The sequence below is a fragment of the Onychostoma macrolepis genome, chromosome 21 (assembly GCF_012432095.1).
Source record: "Onychostoma macrolepis isolate SWU-2019 chromosome 21, ASM1243209v1, whole genome shotgun sequence".
Classification (NCBI taxonomy): Eukaryota; Metazoa; Chordata; class Actinopteri; order Cypriniformes; family Cyprinidae; genus Onychostoma; species Onychostoma macrolepis.
The window spans coordinates 4,599,116-4,620,908 of NC_081175.1; the positions used below are offsets into that span (position 1 = coordinate 4,599,116).

General features: G+C 35.2%; 1 long non-coding RNA gene across 1 annotated transcript; it reads right to left on the reverse strand.

Annotated features, from left to right (window-relative positions):
* Positions 1-5,562: 5,562 nt before the first annotated feature.
* LOC131529405 (uncharacterized) lies at positions 5,563-8,160 on the reverse strand. Its single transcript, XR_009268083.1, has 3 exons — positions 8,091-8,160; positions 6,194-6,311; positions 5,563-6,014 (listed from the first exon to the last, which is right to left on the reverse strand). It is a non-coding gene; the product is annotated as an uncharacterized LOC131529405 (long non-coding RNA).
* Positions 8,161-21,793: the final 13,633 nt, after the last annotated feature.

Below are 21,793 nucleotides of genomic sequence, written 5' to 3' on the forward strand. Positions count from 1 at the left end.
TATACTAGAAAACTTTGTTGGCATTAGTGGAAGTGCATTAGCATGGTTCAAATCGTACTTATCTGACCGCCATCAGTTTGTAGCAGTGAATGAAGAGGTATCATATTGATCACAAGTGCAGTATGGAGTACCTCAAGGTTCAGCACTAGGGCCGTTACTTTTCAGGCTTTACATGTTACCCTTAGGAAATATCATCAGGAAACACGGTGTTAGCTTTCACTGTTATGCTGATGATACTCAGCTCTATATTTCTTCACGCCCCGGTGAAACACACCAAATTGAGAAACTGACGGAATGCATAGTCGATATAAAAAACTGGATGACGAATAATTTCTTACTGCTAAATTCTGAAAAAACAGAGGTGTTAATTATCGGACCTAAAACCCCCACATGTAATAACTTAGAACACTGTCTAACACCTGATGACTGCTCTGTAAATTCTTTGTCATCAGTTAGGAACCTAGGTGTGCTATTTGATAGCAATCGTTCCTTTGACAGCCACGTTTCTAGCATTTGTAAAACTGCATTTTTTCATCTTAAAAATATATATAAATTGAGACCTATGCTCTCAAAGTCAAATGTAGAAATGTTAATTCATGCATTTATGACCTCAAGGTTAGATTATTGTAATGCTTTATTGGGTGGTAGTTCTGCTCGCTTAATAAACAAACAATAGATGGTCCAAAATGCAGCAGCTAGAGTTCTTACTAGAACCAGGAAGTATGACTACATTCGCCCGGTTCTGCCAACAGTGCACTGGCTCCCTACTAAACATCGTATAGATTTTAAAATCTTGTTAATTACTTATAAAGCCCTGGATGGTTTAGCTCCTCAGTACTTGAGCGAGCTCTTATCGCATTATAGTCCTCCACGTCCACTACATTCTCAAAACTCTGGAACAATCTACCTAACACTGTTCGGGAGGCAGACACACTCTGTCAGTTTAAATCTAGATTAAAGACCCATCTCTTTACCCTGGCTTACACATAATACAGTAATACACTTCTAATATTCGAATCCGTTAAAGGATTGTTAGGCTGCATGAATTAGGTCAACCAGAACCGGGAACACTTCCCATAACACCCGATGTACTTGTTACATCGTAAGAAGAATGGCATCTACGCTAATAGTAGTCTGTTTCTTTCTTATTCCGAGATCACCGTAGCCACCCGATCCAGTCCGTATCCAGATCAGATGGTCACTGCAGTCACCCAGATCCAGTCCGTATCCAGATCAGATGGTGGATCAGCACCTAGAGACGACATCTACAGCCCTGAACGTCAGCGGATATTCAGGACACCTAGATGAACCCCAGAGACAGATCCCCAGTGAGGACCTCATCACCAAGACAGTCATCGGGACAAGACCATGGGAATCAGATAAGCCCTTTACAAAATCTGACTTTGCTGCAGTTGGAATTTAACTGCTGTAGTTGGAATTTAACTGCTGTTTCGTCTGGCCAGAGGAGAACTGGCCCCCCGACTGAGCCTGGTTTCTCCCAAGGTTTTTTTTCTCCATTCTGTCACTGATGGAGTTTTGGTTCCTTGCCGCTGTCACCTCTGGCTTGCTTAGTTGGGGACACTTATTTTCCAGCGATATCATCTACATGATGGCACAGATACTATTTAAACTGAACTGAGCTGGACGATGACATCACTGAATTCAATAATGAAATGCCTTTAACTGAAAATTGAGTGTTTAATCTTGTCATTTTACATTATTGACACTATTTTCCTATTCTGATATTGGAGATTTGCTTTGACACAATCTGTATTGTTAAAAGCGTTATATAAATAAAGGTGACTTGACTTGACATCATGCTTTCAATTGGTCTATATTGGGCATTAAAAGATGTGCAATCACTCCAATCTCACAAGAAAACAACTATTTTGTAAGGTGGTGGATTTGTATGAATGAAAGCATACACCCCTAAAAATAACCATCTTTGGGCCATAAGCAGATCATACAAAAATGTGTGAATAAGATTCAATACTTTTGATGTACTTGTCAGAAATATACTTAAAATTACATTTAAGTATACTTGACTTATACTTAGAAAAAGTCTAAATATATTTGAGCTATACTTGTGCTCCGAGAATCCGTGTTTTTATTGTTATATGGTAGGGGGTGCTAGTACACATCTTCTGTACAGAATTTCCAAAAACAAAACAAGTGAAGAAGAAACCAAAACAACAGATGCTTCGATCCACATGTTAAAATAGCATAAAAACTGTGTAACGTTATGGAATAAAATGTCGACCAATGAAGAGGTAATAATGACTGTCAAGCTTTGGGGTGTTGATCGACTCCATCTACGTTTTTATTATCATTCTGAATACAATTCATAGTCTTTTTTTCAGATTATTGTTAAAAATGTTGTTTATTTCTTTATTTTCCATTTATGAAGCTTACCCACATTCAAGTGTTTAAAATAAAAATGCATGAAGCTAGAATAAAATGTTTTTGTTTACAAGCAGATACCCTGTTCTTTCTTTTGATGTTCTGTATGCTCAGATATACAACAAAATATAAACAAATTAATACATAAATAGGGACATAGTATATTTAAAGTATGATGTAAAGTCCACTTAAAGAAAACCTACGAGTATACTTGCAGTATAAAATTACTAAACTAGTAGTTTACTGAGACTATACTTCAAAGTGTATTAAACATTTATTGAAAACATAGTATTAACATAGTATTAAACATAGTATTGAAATAGTACACTTACAAGTATACTACTAGTACACTGATATTTGTATACTTGCTAAATAAAATATACTTAAAAATACTTGAACTTTACTTAAGTATACTTAATAAAATAAATTTGAAGTATACTACTTTTTGGTAAGGGTCACCCAAAAATAAAAAATTAAATTTGCTGTTAATTTATTAGTCCTCAAGCCATCCAAGATGTAAAATAATTTTTGGATTCAGGAGAACAATAAAGAAGATTTTAAGCTGAAACAATGGTCCTTGGTGATTTATAAAATGTAAGTCAGCTGCTGCCATCACTTTGAGACTTAAAAAAGCAAATACAGGCAACACAAATTTAGTACCCATGGCTTCTGGCGATATATTGAGGTCCTATGAAGTGAAGACATTTTATGACCAGTTAATGCAGAAAACCAACCAATTCTAAAGGGTTCACATACTTTTCCATGCTTTAGTTTGGGGACCAATTCTCACTATTAACTAACTATTAACTACGAAGTTTGCTCAGACTCCTAATTTGCTACTTATTAATAGTTAGTAAGGTAGTTGTTAAGTTTAGATATGGAGTTGATTAAGAGATCTAAAATATGGTAATGCAGAATAAGGCATTAATATGTGCTTTAAAAGTACTAATAAATAACCAATATGCTAGTAATATGCATATTAATGAGCAATTATAGTGAGAACTTGTCCCTAAAATGAAATGTAACTGAAATATCAAAATCACACTATGATATAAAGATAAATAAATTTGCAATTGTGAGAAATAAAATCACAAACATAAAAAAAATCTAATTTTGAGATATATAATGCACATTTATGAGGAATAAAACTCTAATTGTTGGTGTGACAGAGTGAACAGAGGAAGCATTCAGATCCATCTGCAGAGCATTATTCATGAGCATGGTTGGAAACATACATGAATGAGGCAAGACAAAGAGTATTCCTAGGGCGGGCGTGGGTCATTGATTGGCGAACAAAATCCAGAGGGCTTGACAAAAGGGGTAATCTGTAAACATGAGCAAAAGTCCAGGCTGGGGCAAACAGTATCCAAAACAGGGTCAGGCAAATGGGTAATCCAATACACACAGGCGAGAAACACAGGACTGGAGAACAGGCAAGGCAAAACTAGACTAAGTCTAGGAAAACTAGGAAAGGCTCCATAAAGTAGCTATCACAGTGATAAACACAACAATATTCGGCGATCAGAAAGACTAATGCTGCGTTCACGCCATATCGTAATTACCGTAATTCCGAGATGATAACACGTGACGTTCAACTCGGGGCTGTTCACGTCCTCCAACTGGGGATTATCTGTTTCTATACACTCTTAACCCGGATTAGTTGACTTTACTAGAAATTTGCGAGGAAACCCGTTGCACGAAACCATTTTAGTTTTTACACAGGGTGAAACTAAACCGGTTCAGTTGTATTAACATAGAACCTTAAGTTCATGCAGTAGACAAATCAGGTTTACATTAGTAATCTTTACTCAAAATCATTAGTTCACATCAATTATTATTATTTTGAGTATAGGTTGTATAAAATAGCTATTTCAAGTTACAACTACAAAAACATATATTAGCAAATAACATTAACATATGTTTTTAAGTAATGACACATTTATGTAATGTCATGTAATTAGACATAGATTTTGAGATTTATTGTATTAAACATTTAGTTTCATATAAATTGGAAAAAAGAAAAACGGATGTCAATGCACCAATGTTTTTTTTTTTTTTTTATTATTGTTCACCAAAGAAATGGTAGCACGACAATACATAAAACTTGTCAGCCACAAGACAAGAAAAATAAGCTTTGGAACAGCTTGTTAACAATTGTAACTATTTTGTAGAAGAAACATGAACACAGTATTCAAGAATATATGCTATATCTCTTGTGAATGCCTGGATGTGCATTAACAACTGGGCTTAAATTAAAACAGAGGCAAGTCTCTGTAACTTTAAACTTGGCTGAACAATTGTGTGAACACACATTAACTGAGCACTAACAGCACTGATATGCAGAGACAGAATACACTTTAATGTCTCGTACGGCAGAACACAAGTGACTTCTCATTGAAGCTTCTTGCATTTCCTAACATTGTAGGACAATTTTTCAGAGTTTGCAACCTGGGTTTTAGTTCACTGTGGCCCAACATGAGAAGTACCTGTTGGATGATCTGGAAGGTGTTCTTCATAGATTTAGGATAGTTGAGATGCAGTGCGTAAGTCCATACAGAATGCACATAGCTTTTGACAAGTCTTCAATACTGTCCATCACAAAATCTCCTTCAATGATGATCTTCAATGAGGCTGGATTGAGACGGAGAGAGGATGAGAGCACATCACCTTCATGCTCAATGAGGATGATTCCAATGTCCAGGTGGTGGAATGAGTAATCGTCATCAGAGTCCTAACAACGAAAGAGCACAATCATGAAATTTCTGATTATATAACCATAAATAATGTTAAGCAATTTGTTACAACTGCTGGAGTTAATTAAATGAATAGTCCACCAAAAAATTTAAATTATCTCTCCTCAAAATGATTATTTAAATTTTGGTAATCTAGACTTTTAATGGAGGGACAGAAACCCATGATGTTCCATTAAAAAAAAAAAAAAAAAATCACGGAAAAATTAAAATCTGCTGTTAATTTCCACACCCTCAGGCCATCCAACGTCGCTGAGTTTTTCTTCAGTAGAACATTAAAGATCTTTAGCTGTAACTCTGATTCTTGGTAATTCATTTAATGCAAGTCAATGTCTACCATCACTTGGAGTAAAAAAAAATAAATAAAAAGGAAAAAAAAAAAAACTTGCATGTTTTTTAACTATCAGAAATGACGATTTCCATTGATTGATTTATATCAATTACCAATGACCACAGTTTCAGCTAAAAATCTTGTTTAAAGTTTAAATATTACTTTAAAAATATATATATTTTGGGTGAACTATCCTTAAAATTGGTATTTCAAAAATGAATTCTAAAGGGTTTGTAACAACATGAGGTTGAGCAAATATTGGATGAACTAACCCTTTAAACAAACAGATCACCCAAAGAGGTTAAAAGGGCTATTGTATTAAGTTAATGGTTTATGTTTTATTCTCAGAGGTTTTATAAAACACAGGAACTATCAATTAATGGTGAAATGATTGTTTTATGTCCTGTTAGATATTCTGAGAGAAAACAGTGGTTACTTACAAAGCATACTTTGTAGAAATCTGTAGTGTTGTCACAAAGGGCAAAAGGGAGCCCTCTGAGCACCAGAAACCTAGTATCAGTCGGCTCTTTAGTCTGTTGGGGAGTAAAATGAATCGATTAATAAAATGAAAGAAATGATCACAAGAAAGCAGAACCAGTCAGGCACAATTTTGATTGTATTACACAACCAATATTGTAAACTTTTGATACATTTTCATTACTTAAGCTGTGAAAAACAATGCAATGCAAGTCTATAATGGATATGGACTAACCTTGATTTGTTGTGAAAGCTGTCAACAGCTGCCCAACATCCCCTCTTTAGACTGAAATATCTCAATTAGATGATTGCTTGAGATTCTTGCCCACAATCCTGTAGAACTCCATGAACACCTAAAACAGAGAAAAAAAAGTGTTACATTTCAAGACTAACTGTAACTTTTAGCATAAATGTTTAGCATATACACATCACTTTAAGCTCAACAACTCAGTTGCAGTTATTATTTACGAATATATATCTAAGAGACAAACTAGCGTTAACAAAAAGCTAATTCATGCACACGTGCTGATTTAAACAACTGAAGCTAAGGGTAATGAAATACTAACATCACAGCTAAACTGAACATGCAGAAACACACTTGCTGAACTTCTCTTAAAGGGGTCATATAATGCCATTTTTGTACAAGCTAATATGATTCTTTAGGGTCTAAATTGAAAGTTTGTAATATACTTTAATTAAAAATTCTCATTAGTATTGTAAGAAAACACTCATTTTACCTGCTCAAAAACAGCTCTGTTTTCAGCACACCGTTTTAGTGCGTGTGTTTTTAAATGCTAATGAGCTTTGCTCGCCCCGCCCCTCTGTTCTGTGGGGCGTTTTTGATTCTTCAGATGTGCTTGCCTATACAAAAGTAAATATGTGATCAGATAACAACTTATTCTGGCATAATATTGAAAAACATCAATTAGAGTATTTATAGTCTTGGATCATATGCATTTGCAGGATGTAAACAGTATTTTGCAGGTATTGTGTTACCATTAATTTTCATGCAATTATAACTGTTTTTTATTTATTTAAATTTTTAACATTACTTCTTCACAGACACCGTTATAAACCATCTACAAAAGTAAGCTTAGTGTAGTGTTATCATGTTAACTTTAATACCTGCGTACACAGTTTGTAATAACACAATAACCATAACGTTTTGTTCATTATAAACGTGGGATTATTAATTATATTGAGAACGTCGTAAACAGAAAACATGCATGTACCCTGAATGTAAACATTAGCCACATACATCGTGAAGCATGCTAGCGATTTGCAAAGATTAATATAAAGATTAATATAAAGGTTAATTAAACGTTACACTCACTTCTTCTGGAGGTTCAGCAGGAACACGAATAGTTGGTACCGATTCTTTTTTCAGGAGCAGCTTCTTAGCAAAACCAGCTTCATACTGACCTTCATTTATAAAGCAGTCTGGTGAAAATGATTCGCGCAAACATGAAAACATTGGCGTTGCTCGTGGGGAATATTCCTTCAAAAGCGAAACTCAGCCACTGTGTCTTCAGCGGTTCGGACTTAGGAACATCAAAATGACTGCTGTGTTCATTATTGCACCGAGAACAGAACACCACAATCGCTTAGACGCCATTCTGCTCATAGACAGCTCCAGCGTATATCAACAATGACGCGCGGACTATGATTGACAGCTCGCTCACGAGCAAGGGCGGGTCTGTGTTGAAACACTGCTGTCAATTAACCATCGTGGGAGGGGCGTCCGACCGTGTGACGTCACACGGTCGAACGGCTTGATTTGAGACAGGGTAAAACAAATAAGGAGATTTAAAAAAAAAACACTGGATGGATTTTTATCATTTTATGATGGTTGTGTACAGGCACTGCTAACACACATTTCAGTACAATCAACTTGTAAAAGTGCATGTACCATTATATGACCCCTTTAACTGTGAACCAAAAGAAACACGGATTTTAATATTAGCATTACATTATAGCTTCGGTGAACCGACAGGGGAAAAACCGTCAATCAGCAAGTTAGGCCTATAAGACTACTTTAGCTTTAACTACAGTAACGCTGTCATTGGACCGGTCTTTTGGATGATCAATTTTCCCAGAAAGATCAAGAGAAAGAAGCTAATTTACACACTCACCGTTTCATGATGTTTTCCAAATCCATCGCGTGCATCATCAACCGGTCTCAGGTCTCTTCAAACATCGCGCGCTCACGCAGACCTGTTCGAATGGGGCTCCTCCCCCTTAGAGAAATTTAACACATTAAGCAATCTCTACTAAACATTATCACTGCATGCAATATTTCGTCTGATTACTTCAAATAACTAATTATATTTAGTAATGGCGACGTGTTTTACAAAAACAAGAAAGAATAATTAAAGACAGCTAAAAACGTTTATTTAAAACAAAATCCGGGTTTAGAGTGTAGGGACAGTCAACAAAATGAGCCCGCAAAAGACTGTTGAGAACAACAACAAAATAACAATAAGAACACGGTATGTTTTTTATAGTACATTATAGTATCTATATACATGCATCTATTTTCCTCTTTTTTTAGAGCAGTAATATAGCTTTCTTTCATTTTTCTCTGGTTCCGCGTTAGGTGTAGCGGTCACATGGTACAAGCCGTAGCTTTCAGAAAGCTCCCAGTTCACAAGTTGTAATTACGAGTTCTGCGAGGACGTCAACACTTTTTACAAGTTGGTATCTCGTAATTACGGTTATTATGATATGGCGTGAATGCACCTTATGGCTTATAAAGTGTGTTTGATTGGTTGCAGCTGTGTGTGTAATCAGTGCAATGGATGATGGGAAATGTAGGACAGGATTCGTGACAGTGGGATATGAAGTAAAAAGCACAAGAAAGTCCCACTTTAATATTAGGACAATAGGTTACTGGTGAGTGGGTAGTATGTGATCTCAACAGAAATGGTGACTAGGCTTTTCAGTTTCTTTGAGTGAAATATTAAGCAGAATAAATATTTTTATGCATTTTATGTAATACTTGATTTGCCATGATTTGTTTCATTGTGGCTGATCCTGTTCTACATAGTTTCAGTGTGATTTTTCAATCCCACGCCCCATGTTGAATACCATTAACTTAAACCACAATGTAGGTGTGCTATAAAAAACATTTAATCCTATAAAACTGGTTTTTTTACCCCACTCTCAAAAACCCCAAAGCACTTGATTTTCTGCCACTTGGTTTATCCAAGGTTAGGAGTATTAAAACACACATAATGTATGCTAATCGTAAAGTGATTACTCTTAGATGAAATTCTAAGCTGTGCAGCATTAAAGGGCCTGTAGGCATGTCAAATCCAGAGAAAAATCACAGTGTTTGTATCATAAACCAATATATGAATAAAAACCTTTCATGTGTTTAGGAACTTGATGGGAATACTTACAAATGCACAGACAAAATGTGCATTACCTGGATTATTCTCTCTTTTCTGAGAGCATGTTTCCATTTTAAAGGAACCCTGCTAGTGCAACAGAAATTCAGCTTTATCGGATGCAGATGACCATATTTGTGGTGTATCAAGAACTTTCTTTTAAATTAAAATCACCCGGAATAGACTTAAGTCAAAAACCATAGCTTTTAAAAAATATATTGTTTTTTAAGAAGGTAACAAAAACCAAAAGTACTCAGTTCCTGCTAACTTAGGATGGATCCACTTCAAATCAGACCTGCAATCAGCACCTACTGGCTCAATATTCAATTACCTAACAGACTGATTGTGAGTCAAAACCAATAACCTTTCCTAAACTGTGGCGGTGTTTAAATGAAGTCATGGATAATTGGTCCACTGGTAAATAAAGTTGCTCTGTCGGGATGTCACAATTTTGTATGTTGATGGTATTGCTAAAAGGTTGGTTATTTTCAAGTACAGCACTTCCTAAATTAGACTACCACTGGTTGTGCAGCGGATGTTTGGCCTGAGGGTACAGTTTATTTCTCTGTCAGTCATCAGACTTAATTAAAACATTGATCACGCTTTATATTAGGTGGCCTTAACTACTATGTATTTACATCAAATAATAAGTACAATGTACTTATTGTGTTCATACTGTATTGCAAAACACTTTTGCTGCTATTGAGCTGGGATACGGGTAAGGTTAGGGGCAGGTTTGGTGATATGGGTGGGTTTAAGGGTGGGTTAAGGTGTAAGGGATGGGACAACAGTGTAATTATAAATGTAATTACAGAAATTAATTACAGATGTAATTATTATAGGTGTTTTTAAAAATATAAGTACAATGTAAAAACATGTATGTACACAATAAGTGCATTGTACCAAATTATTAATTCAAATGTAAGTGAATAGTAATTACGGCCACCTAATATAAAGTGGGACCAAAACATGTTATCTCCGCAAACAGGAAGTTGACAGAAAATCTATCTGGAACTGGGATCTTGCTGAAGATCATAACTGAAGATCAGAGACTCATTTTCTATGTATTCAAAATGAAAACAAGAAATGTCTTTGTACTTAAATTGATTAAATACATTTGTGAAAGAAAGTTTATACATTCTCAGAAATAAAGGTACAAAAGCTGTCACTGGGATGGTATCTTTTTAAAAGGCAATAATATGTAGGCTTACACTTTAGGAATAAATAATGTACAGTTTCTATTTATTTATTTATTTGAGTGTACCATTTTCAACAAATATATGGATTGAATGGCTTTCAAAATGTCATGTGGTGAAAATATCAAGAAAAAATAATAAACCATTTCCTTTAAATATATATATATATATATATATACAGAGGTGGGTAGAGTACCCAAAAACTGTACTCAAGTAAAAGTAAAAGTAATAGTCTGAATACTTACTTGAGTAAGAGTAAAAATGTATCGGATAAAAAAACGTAGTTAGTTACTAGTTACTTTGGATCATACTGAATATAGTCTATTTTTATTTAGATATATAGATATTTAGATAAATTTGTATATGCATACACACACACACACACACACACACACACACTGCCGTTCAAAATACTTTTTTTTTTTTTTTTAATGTAATTTATTTCAGTGATGCAAATCAGAATTTTTATCAGCCTGATTTATTATCAGTGCTGTTCTTTTTTAGCTTTCTATTAATAAAAGAACCCTGAACAAAATGTCACAGGTTCCAAAAAATATTAAGCAGCAAAACTGTTCCCTGTTGAAAAAACAGAATGCTGGAATGGTATGTTTTAAAGCATGAGATGCTGGTTTGAGCTGATTTAAGCTGGTCCTTAACTGGTTTAAGCTGGTCCTAAGCTGGTCCGACGAGCTCAAGACCAGCACATGACCAGCATAAACCAGCATCCCAGCTTCAAAATATACCTAACCAGCATATGCTGGGTTTTTATTTTTTTTATTTTTTCAACAACACTGGTAATAAATCAATATATTTGAATGATTTGACAGCTTATTTAATAAATAAATGATACATTGTATTTAATGTGTACGGTACATGTACAACAAACTGGTAATGTCATGGTATCGTGTACTGTAATCGAATCTATACCTGTGGAACCGACAGCACACGCGGTGTTCGTCTAATAAAGATCTTCATAGCTAGCAATAGTCTTTGCAGATTTGCTTTCAACTGACCGTAGATCCAAAGCCACGCCTTCAACGCTCTTTCTGTTACAACTCTGAGTGAGAACCGTTTCAGATGACTCAGCGCGTGCAGCAGGGAACTGAACGAATCATTCAAACTGATTCGCGAACCAATTCACTGGTCTGCCAACTGGTTTGATCAAGCCTTCGAACAGAATTGACTCAAAAGAATGAATAATTCGCAAACGGGCATCGCTCAATGCCCAGAAAAAAAGTAGACTTTTGGAATAAATTGAAGGATTTTTAACTTGTATTGTATTAAGATAAAGTAACGAGAGGAGTGTCGCCCACAATAACAATTCAATTCAATTCAATTCAAAACGTTTATTGTCATATGCACAGTGAGGAAAAGCAAGTTTCCCTGTTCAATGAAATTCTTTCTTTGCAGTCTACACTGAATGCCAAAACAAGTGCAAATTATGTAAAAAATAAAAACAGACATACACCTAAATAGAATAAGAACAAATAAGAAAAATACACATAAATAAGACAAAAGAAAGAAAACAGTAGTGCAGTAGCCTGTAACAAAGTACTGTTTTTTCACAAAAAATGTACTTGAGTAAGAGTAAAAGTACCCATTTTTAAATATACTCTAAAAGTATTAGTTACCCAAAAAATTTACTCAAGTAAATGTAATGAAGTAAATGTAACTCGTTACCACCCACCTCTGTATATATATATATATATATATATATATATATATATTAGGGGTGTAACGGTACATGTATTCGTACCGAACCGTCACGGTACGGGAGTCTCGGTTCGGTGCATGAGGCCTTATGACTAATACAGGCAATTCACCCCCAATCCAGTAGGGGGCACCCACAGTAATGCAACGCTGTTTAAAAACCGCCAGCAGAAGAACAGCGAATGCCATGAGATGCGCACTTGAAAACAAAGCCCCCTAGACAGTGACCATGTGCTGAATCTGAACGCGTCTCTCACATAGACTGACAAAGGAGTATACATTAAAGGCTTGCGCACTCAACTGTTTGCAAAATGGGGCTTTGTGCTCGTGTATCCTACCTCTCTCATTCGGCACAAATCCAAATGTTCCATAATATTTCCATATTTGCGATGTAACGTATCTGAATGCTAAACTATTGTTTAGTATTTAAATGATAGGCTTTGTACTTCAGTCGCGTTCCAACGGTGACACAGAGGCGCGCGCTGATGTTTGGCTCACTGTATTTTACTTTGATAAAGTACCAACTGCGCTGTCAAGTTAGCAATGCTGGAACTGTCTGTGTGTATGTGTTCCGGTGCGATCACTTCAACTGTTTCCTTATACCAGCTGAATCAACTTTAAATACTTATTGTCTCATTAATAATCACTGTATAAAGGTCTGCTTTTATTTGTGTACACTCACAATGTAATAATATTTAGTATTTTCACATCTAGATGGAAATTTTTTTTAATTTGCACTACTGTTTGTTCAAAATAAATGAAAAGAAACTGAGCATAGTAGATTTCTTTTTTTTCCCTGTTGTACCGAAATCGTATCGAACCGTGACCCCCGAACCAAGGTACGTACCGAACCGTGACATCTGTGTACCGTGCCACCCCTAGTATTGTCAGTCCTGTCTTGTGTTTCCCCTCCTCTCGTGCCCATATTTGGTTTGTTCCTGTTCCTGTCATTATGAGTTCTTCAGTCTCCAGCCGTGTTTGATTTGTTCCCCACCTGTTTCAGTTCTCCTCGTTTGATTTCCTTATGTTTATAAGCCCTGTGTTTCCCTGTCTCCACGTCGGTTGTTAATTGTCTAATTATCGTTTGGTGTCCTGCCTTCCTGTGTTCAAATAAAAGTCTATGTTTGAAGAAACTCCTGGTCCCCGCTTTTCCCTGGCTCCAGTGACAGGACCGTGACAGAACAACCGACCCAAAAAAAACGTAACCTCTTCCGTTTTTTCCCAGTTTTTGTTTTCCTACGTTTTGTCAGTTTTTTGTTGTTCCTGTTTTTTGTTTCAGGTCTTCGCCCTTGCCCAACGGGATCGGCCGAGTTCTGTCAGCTCGCGAGGGGAATGCCGCTGGAAGACACGGGCATCCTCCACCTTTTCCGGCTCGGAGCCAATCTCCACCATCCCATGGAGCTCCCAGACACCACGGGACTGTGTTGGAGAGAGGCTATTTACCGGTGTCTGGGAAGAATAAAAATATTGGACTTTATGGAGATAAATAACAACCTAGGGTAAATATTAAAAACATGCAGATTTAAATATGTAAATGCTGAATAGAAAACTGATGAAAATATTGCTTCATTTACACCACCAAAAATATTGCTGATGTGCAGCTTTTGAGGGATATTTTGTATGGGATATTGTCTACAGATATGAAAAGTTCTCTGTATATCGTAATAATAAATAGCATTTTTGACAGCGACGATATTTTGTTTTCTTTTTAAATTTAAAAACACATTAAATATTACATTTATGTATGTAATATAATGTGTATTTCCTTCACAGGTTTGGTCTTAAATTTTACATATGGTGGTATTAAAAAGGTCTTAAAGTCTTAAATCTAACTTGTTCATATCTGTAGACACCCTGTATAATGATAAAAATCCACCCAGTGTTTTTTTTTTTTTTGTTTTTTTGTAATCTCGTTAAATCTTTACCCCTTTCTCAAATTGAGCCACAATTAAAAGAACCAAAGATTTAAACTACTTCAGTCTGTGTGCATTGAATTTATTTAATGCACGAGTTTCACAATTTGAGTTGAATTACTGAAATAAATGAACTTTTCCACGACATTCTAATTTATTGAGATGCACCTGTATGTGTGTGTGTGTTGTATGAAATAGGCCTATGTATGACTTTATTTTTTGCAATTTCCTGATATTTATAAATTGAAGCCGTCCTCCACCAAAAAAAAAAAAAGCTTTGTAGAAGAGATATATCAAGTCATTATCTACATGAATTGCATTTTAATGTATTTCTGAAACCTGAAGGAAGAAAGTAACAACTAAATAACACATTTAAAAATAAATAAACAAACTGTTTAGTAACAATACATCACACCATTCACTCAAATACATCCATGATGTGGGATTCTCAGTATTCCATTGGATTTCAAACTCCACTAAGTGGAATATATGGGCAATGAGGAAATAGGAAAATGGATTAGACTGGGAAAAGTGTGTGGGGGAGCATCGGGCAGTTTTTAGATGATGAAACCGTTTGTTACACACCGCTTCTCCTCTCGACCAAATTGAGGAAAAGATCCACTCCATCTCATGCAGCCTGTCTCTACTGATATCAGCCTCCATAAATCTGAGAGAACCTCAATGATTTAGATTACAAAGTGAATAAAACAGTCTAGTTCAGGTGAAACTTCTGCTAAGAAACCCAGCTGCTTGACAGGCTCAAACTATATCATAACCAACTGTGCCACAATTTGTAGGGTAGAGTGGGGGGAAACACCCCCGTGGGGCAAGCCCCCCACCCCCCACACTGTTTTTCCCAAAATAACCACAAGATAAAGTCAAGATAATTTTTTATTGTAACTATGGACTACGTTGACGAGAGTGATGTAGAAGTTTTCACCATGAAGCTTACGCTGGTGATGTACTGAAGAGAAAATGGATTTCACAGTAAATTATATAATTTTCAGCAGTTAGAAAAACAGTGTTTTAAAGCTTGTTGTTTAGTAGAACATCACAGTTATATATGATATGAGAACAGTTGGGCCTGTAGATAGGGAGTACATGTTATTTAATAAAAATATAATTATATTTTCAGAATTACATAATTTTTTCTCAAACATAGTGTGTGGGGTAAAACACCCCCAGGGGGCTATGGGCAATTACTGTAGTTATTCTGTTCTGAACATCAAATTCTTATATTTTCCATCAAATGTATTCTAACTAGTTGGTTGAATCAAAATATTTGGACTTTATAATAAAAAATTGCCTCAAGTTAGCATCAGGTAGCTAGTTAGCTAGCCAGTTAACATCAGCTAACAATTTTTTTTTTCAATTAGGCAATTATAATTTTATAGTCCATAATTGTTGATTATGTTCTTCTTTTATTTTAAGCTAAAACTTCATGTACTCTGATTTTGCTATACATTTTTAAAGCAAATTTCTTTGTTTTACTGGGGGGCATTTTACCCCACCCATGGGGGCGTTTTGCCCCATAGGTGGGGTAAAACGCCCCCTTGGTACAAATTGAATTTTTGTTAAAAATCTAATAACATGACAATTCTGGACATTTTTCATACTTGGTTTATAATTTATGTCAGTGTCACTAAAACTATGATAACTTTTCTGAACACATTTAACCTTTGTTTTACAGAACAATTTTTACACAGTCCCTAAGGGGGGCGTTTTGCCTCACTCTACCCTATACGTTAACCTCTGGAATTTTCATAAAAAAATTCACGTTTTGAAGACTGAATGGTTTGTGAGAGATTATGGCATGGTAAATGTTGGACTGGAGGCAGTGGAGTAATTGAGGACAGCATTAATAAGGCCTGGCTTCACCACTCTAGAAACAGAATGCTTGACCACACACGTAAGCTCTGCAGTCCAACAGCAGGTTACCCACTATATATATAGAAACAGCTCGCTGCTTCAGGTCTCTGCACTGCAGCTTTCATTCTCTGTGCTCTGTGTGCTAACATAGATTTGTCATCCATTCATTTGAGCTATTTAGTGAATATGGTAATTTAACTGTGTATACGCAAACATGGGCAGTAAAAATAGTTATGATGGCAGACAAATTCACAAATTATGACGAGCGCAAACGTTAATAAATCACATTGCATGATTAATTTTAATATTCTCCTCCCAAAAAGTTTGCATCTGAAAAGGAAACTCCTACAAATGGATATTCAATAAGGTCAGGTGTAAAAATAACTGCCCATGCCTTTTCAGCGCTAATTCTCCAATGCACGCGCATTTAGTAAATCCTGACAGAACTATTTTAACGCCAAAAGGGGATTTGCGCTGGCGCAAGCTTTTAGTAAATCTGGCCCTATAAGTACTAAAAGGGGTAACACTTTATTTCGATAGTCCACTTTAGACATTCTACTAACAGTAAGTAACTTTGCAACTACATGTCAACTAGCAGTTATTAGAGTATTAGTAGACTGTCTACTTAATATCTTCTAACACTTTATTTTGATGGGTCCACAACATACAACATACTGACTATAAGAACTTTGCAAGTATATGTCAACTTATTCTATACTAGCCCTAAACCTACCCTAACAGTCTACTCAGAGTTAGTAGACATGTAGTTGCAAATTAATTAGAATTAGTTGACATGTAGTTACAAAGTTACTTATAGTTAGTAGAATGTCTAAAGTGGACTATCAAAATTAAGTGTAACCCTAAAAGGCCCTTTACTTGTTAAAAAAAGTACAAAACTATCAGTTGCACAACAGAAGGCTTGCAGATTGTGTATGACATGTTTTTCAGTGAAGTTTTGATCATGTTGATAATTTAGAGGCCTTAGAAATTTTTGTGGGGTTCAAAAGGGTTCATTTTAAATAATTATAAGCTCTATTTAAATACATCACGTAGTAAAGTAAAACCATAACATTGGAACTAAGCTAACTAAACTAAGTAAAACCGTTCAAACAAGATCAAATTAACAACAGTTCATTAATAGCAATTAAGCAGTAAAAGCTTATCATTCTTCAGGAGGGCATCTTTTTCTTGTTTACTGTGTGCAAATGTAAATATACTTAACACTTTAGAACCAGCCAATATGCCACAAATTCAGATCCATGTGTACTATTATCATTATTATTATTATAGATTTTATTTATAGGTGCCTTACACAACACTCAAGGACACCTTACATCAGTAAAGCAACCAATCATCAAACAATAGGGCAACACAACCTACCTACAACTAAACATAAAAAGCCTGCCTAAATAAATAAGTTTTAAGTCTAGATTTAAAAACCATAAGACTTTGACTATTACAAATATCCACCGGAAGTGAATTCCATATGTACGGAGGGGCATAACCAAAAGCTTGTGACCCCATAGAAGATGTCCGAATGTACAAAAGTGAGTGCAGAGGCAGATCGTAAGATATGTGTAGGAGTATTTATACATAGGTGATCGGATAAGTATGAGGGAACCAAATTATTAAGTGCCTTGGAAGTTAAAAGCAAGATTTAAAAATTAATGTGATATTTAACAGCGAGCCAATGCAGATTTTGTAGCACAGGAGAGATGTGCTTGGATATAGAAGTTTTGGAAATAACTCGCGTAGCCGCATTATATACTAGCTGGAGTTTGTGTAAAGATTTAGAAGGGAGTCCATAAAACAAGGAATTACAGTAGTCAATTTGTGTCAGTTTGTTACTAAAGCGTGTAGGCTACAAGGATAGCAGTACTCTTTGTTGAGAGTATAGGACGAAGACGATTAATATTTCGTATTTGAAAAATTGCAGAATGAGTAACGTTGTTAATTTGAGCTTCAAATGATAAAGTACTGTCCAAGATGACACCCAACCTTTTAACCTGTTTAGATACAGAAACTAGAGAACTGTCATTTGTCATAGACAGACAACATGACTTGGCCAGAGTGTTTTTCGAACCGACAAGAAGAATTTCTGTTTTATCACTGTTAAGTTTTTAAAAATTTTCTAAAACCAAATTTTTATTTCATCTAAGCACTGAACAAGAGAAGAAGGAGGAAAAATAGTAGTAGGTTTAGAAGACAGATAAAGTTGGGTGTCATCAGTGTAACAATGATATTGAACCCCATATTTCCTAAAAATAAAACCAATTGGTAAAAGATAAATAACAAACAAAAGAGGTCCCAGAACAGAGCCCTGTGGGACACCAGTGTTAACAGGTGTAGGATTTGATTTAAACTGTTTAAGTTAAATAGGAACGAAACCAACACAAAACTGTACCTGTGATTTCAGTGGACTCCAATCTACAACAGTATGGGGTGTGAGATGGTATCGAATGCTGCAATTAAATCTAAAAGAACAAGTATTGATAAAAGACCTGAGTCGACAGCTACTAATAAATAATTAGAAATCTTTACAAATGCACTCTCAACAACCAAAACCCTGATTGAAACAGCTCATATAAACTATTAAAAGAGATGATCCTGGAGCTGGGATGCAACAATCCTTTCAAAAATGGAGAGCTGACTTTAATTAATGGCACTAAGTGAAAATAGCAGTATTTTTAACGATATGCTATTTACACTAAGTGCAAATAGCTATAGATTCTATTTACACTATGTCAAGATTTTCTGCTATTTATACTACTTATTGTAAATAGTGGTAATTATCTGCACCTCAGTATTGTAGTACATTATAAAACAGTACGCAATAGTAATGTATTGAGTGTAAATTATAGTTTTAATTCAAATTAGGCTATTAAATGGATGCCACCTTATTGGGACAATAAAGCCCTCCCAACACCTACCCTAACCCTACCCAATACTTTATTTTCAACTTTTTGATTATTTCCTTAATTTTTATTCAAAATAAATGCCTTTCCGATGCAATATGAGATTTGAAAAGGGAGAAAAAAAGTTCGGCAAATAGCAGGGTCGAACTCAGGTCAATCGCGTCAAAAAGCACACGCCTCACCATCTAAGCCACTGAAACTGATGATCAACAAGCCTCTTTTTGCAGTGTTGACTATCCTAATCACACATTGGTGGGCGGAGTTAGTGTAAATAGCCTTTGCCAACAAGACGGGCTATTTGCACTTAGTGTAAATAAACACTCCGTTAATGGGCTATCCCCTTATTTCAGCACAGAGAGTGACAACACTCACTTCCTGTTCAAGCACTATGGCATTGCAGAAGTGCACATTTAATCACTTCATTAATCAATCATCAATCGGACGCCTCCACTAACGACTCTGTGTCACACAGTGGCAATGAAGAAACTCTTTTGGTTCAGACAATAGAGTGGAACTGTAATAAATGCCATTGTCACAAGGCATACTCATTTGAGTTCAATAATAGATCATATAATTAGTTTCACAGTAACCATGCTGTCATCATCTTCAGCACAAAGCACTACCACACACATACACAATAGATGCTGTGCCTGCTTAGATAGAAACAGAAAACGTGCCTGCTTTATTATTCTGTACTCATGAATGGGTGAACAGGGTCTAGATTGTAGTATTCATATATCCTAAAAAATGATACAGTGATATGGATGTGTCAAATGCACACAGAGAAGAGTCTCAAAGCTTCAAAAAAGAATATAGAATAGCGTTGATTTCATTTTTAGCATTTTTTTATTGTTTTGTGTGTGCTTAATTGTCAAGCTTAACAGGTCACAATAACATTTCTATGAATTTCAATGTTTAAAGCTACATTCATTCTAAGTTCATTTGGTAACACTTTAGTTTAGAGACCAATTCTCACTATTAACTTGCTTATTAGCATGCATATTACTAGAATATTACAATCCGAATTCCGGAAATGTTGGGACGTTTTTTTTATTTTTTATTATTTGAATAAAATTAAAACTAAAACACTTTCAAATCACATGAGCCAACATTTTATTCACAACAGAACATAGATAACATAACTAATGTTTAAACTGAGAAATGTTAAAATTTTATGCTCAAAATGAGCTCATTTCAAATTTGATGCCTGCTACAGGTCTCAAAATAGTTGGGATGGGGGCATGTTTGTAATAGAGCAAGCATAGTTGAAGGAAAGAATATAAATAAATTAGAGAACAACTGCACACTCACTTAAGCACATTTATTAACCAACGTTTCAGGTAGTAGCCTTTTTCAAGGTATGACCATGGTGTAGCATCTCCTCTTCTTTTCAAAACAGTTTGAAGACGTCTGGTCATTGAGGTTATGAGTTTCTGGAGTTTTGGTGTTTTGGTCCCATTCTTGCCTGATATAGGTTTCCAGCTGCTGAAGAGTTTGTGGTTGTCTTGACATATTTTTTGTTTAATGATGCGCCAAATGTTCTCTATAGGTGAAAGATCTGGACTGCAGGCAGGCCACTTCAGCACGAAGCTACTACGAAGCCATGCTGTTGTAATAGCTGCAGTATGTGGTTTTGCATTGTCCTGCTGAAATACATGTTGTCTGGAGGGGAGCATATGTTGCTCTAAAACCTTTATATACCTTTCAGCATTCATAGTGCCTTCCAAAACATGCAAGCTGTCCATACCGTATGTACTTATGCACCCCCAATTGTAAAATTTCTCAGTTTAAACATTTGTTATGTCATCTATGTTCTATTGTGAATAAAATATTGGCTCATGTGAATTGAAATTCTTTTAGTTTTCATTTGATTCAAATTTAAAAAAATGTCCCAACATTTCCAGAATTCAGGTTGTAGCTATTTTACAAACTTAACAACAACGTTACTACCTATTAATAAGAGTTTATTGAGGCAAAAGTCGTAGTAAATAGTTAGTTAATAGTGAGAATTGGTCCCCAAACTAAAGTGTGACTGTTCATTTTATAACTGTTTATCATACATATTTAATAGTTACTCCCATGTGCTACTCTCACATCAACATTGCAAATATAATTTTAAAGCCATTTGGCCATTTTAAATTGTCAGAATGTGAATCAGCAAATTATCAGTGCTATATAATTTGATGCTGAATGAGAACATAATTTTACTTTTACTGTTTTACTGTGGCAACCTGGATACTGGAACACAATTTGTTACTGAGGCTGCTCAAGACCTGTCAAAAAGTAACTTAGAATATTTATATTTGTCACTTTTGATGCTTTGATTGGGTTAAACCAGTGGTTCTCAATTTAAACTACAAAAACTTAAAATGTTTTTAAAAGATTTTCTTGAAAATCTGAACTAGCAGCTTTATGCTGCTTTTTCTGATGAATAATAAAGTTAATGAAAAAAAAAACTAAAAAGTTACAACTGCAATTTTTTTAGCAATGAAAATGGACACTTTTTACAAAAATATAATAATAACAATAATTATTTATTTGTTAATTTGTTTGTTTGTTTATTTGTTTGTTTGTATGCTACTTAGCCTTCAACATTCAATATTCTGGTATTTTGCTTTTCTTTATACATAAAATTTAAATGATATGAAATGGATATTCAAATGGATAAATAAAAGCTGCTTTTCAGGAGACATATAGAAACCAATCATTCAAGTCAAAAAGTCAAATATTGTCATTTACTAAATCTCATGCCTTTCGGGAAACACTGAATTGTTGAACGATGTTGGTAATGGCAGAACTTGTGAACTTGCTTTTGGGAAACACACCCCTGGGTATTCCCACAT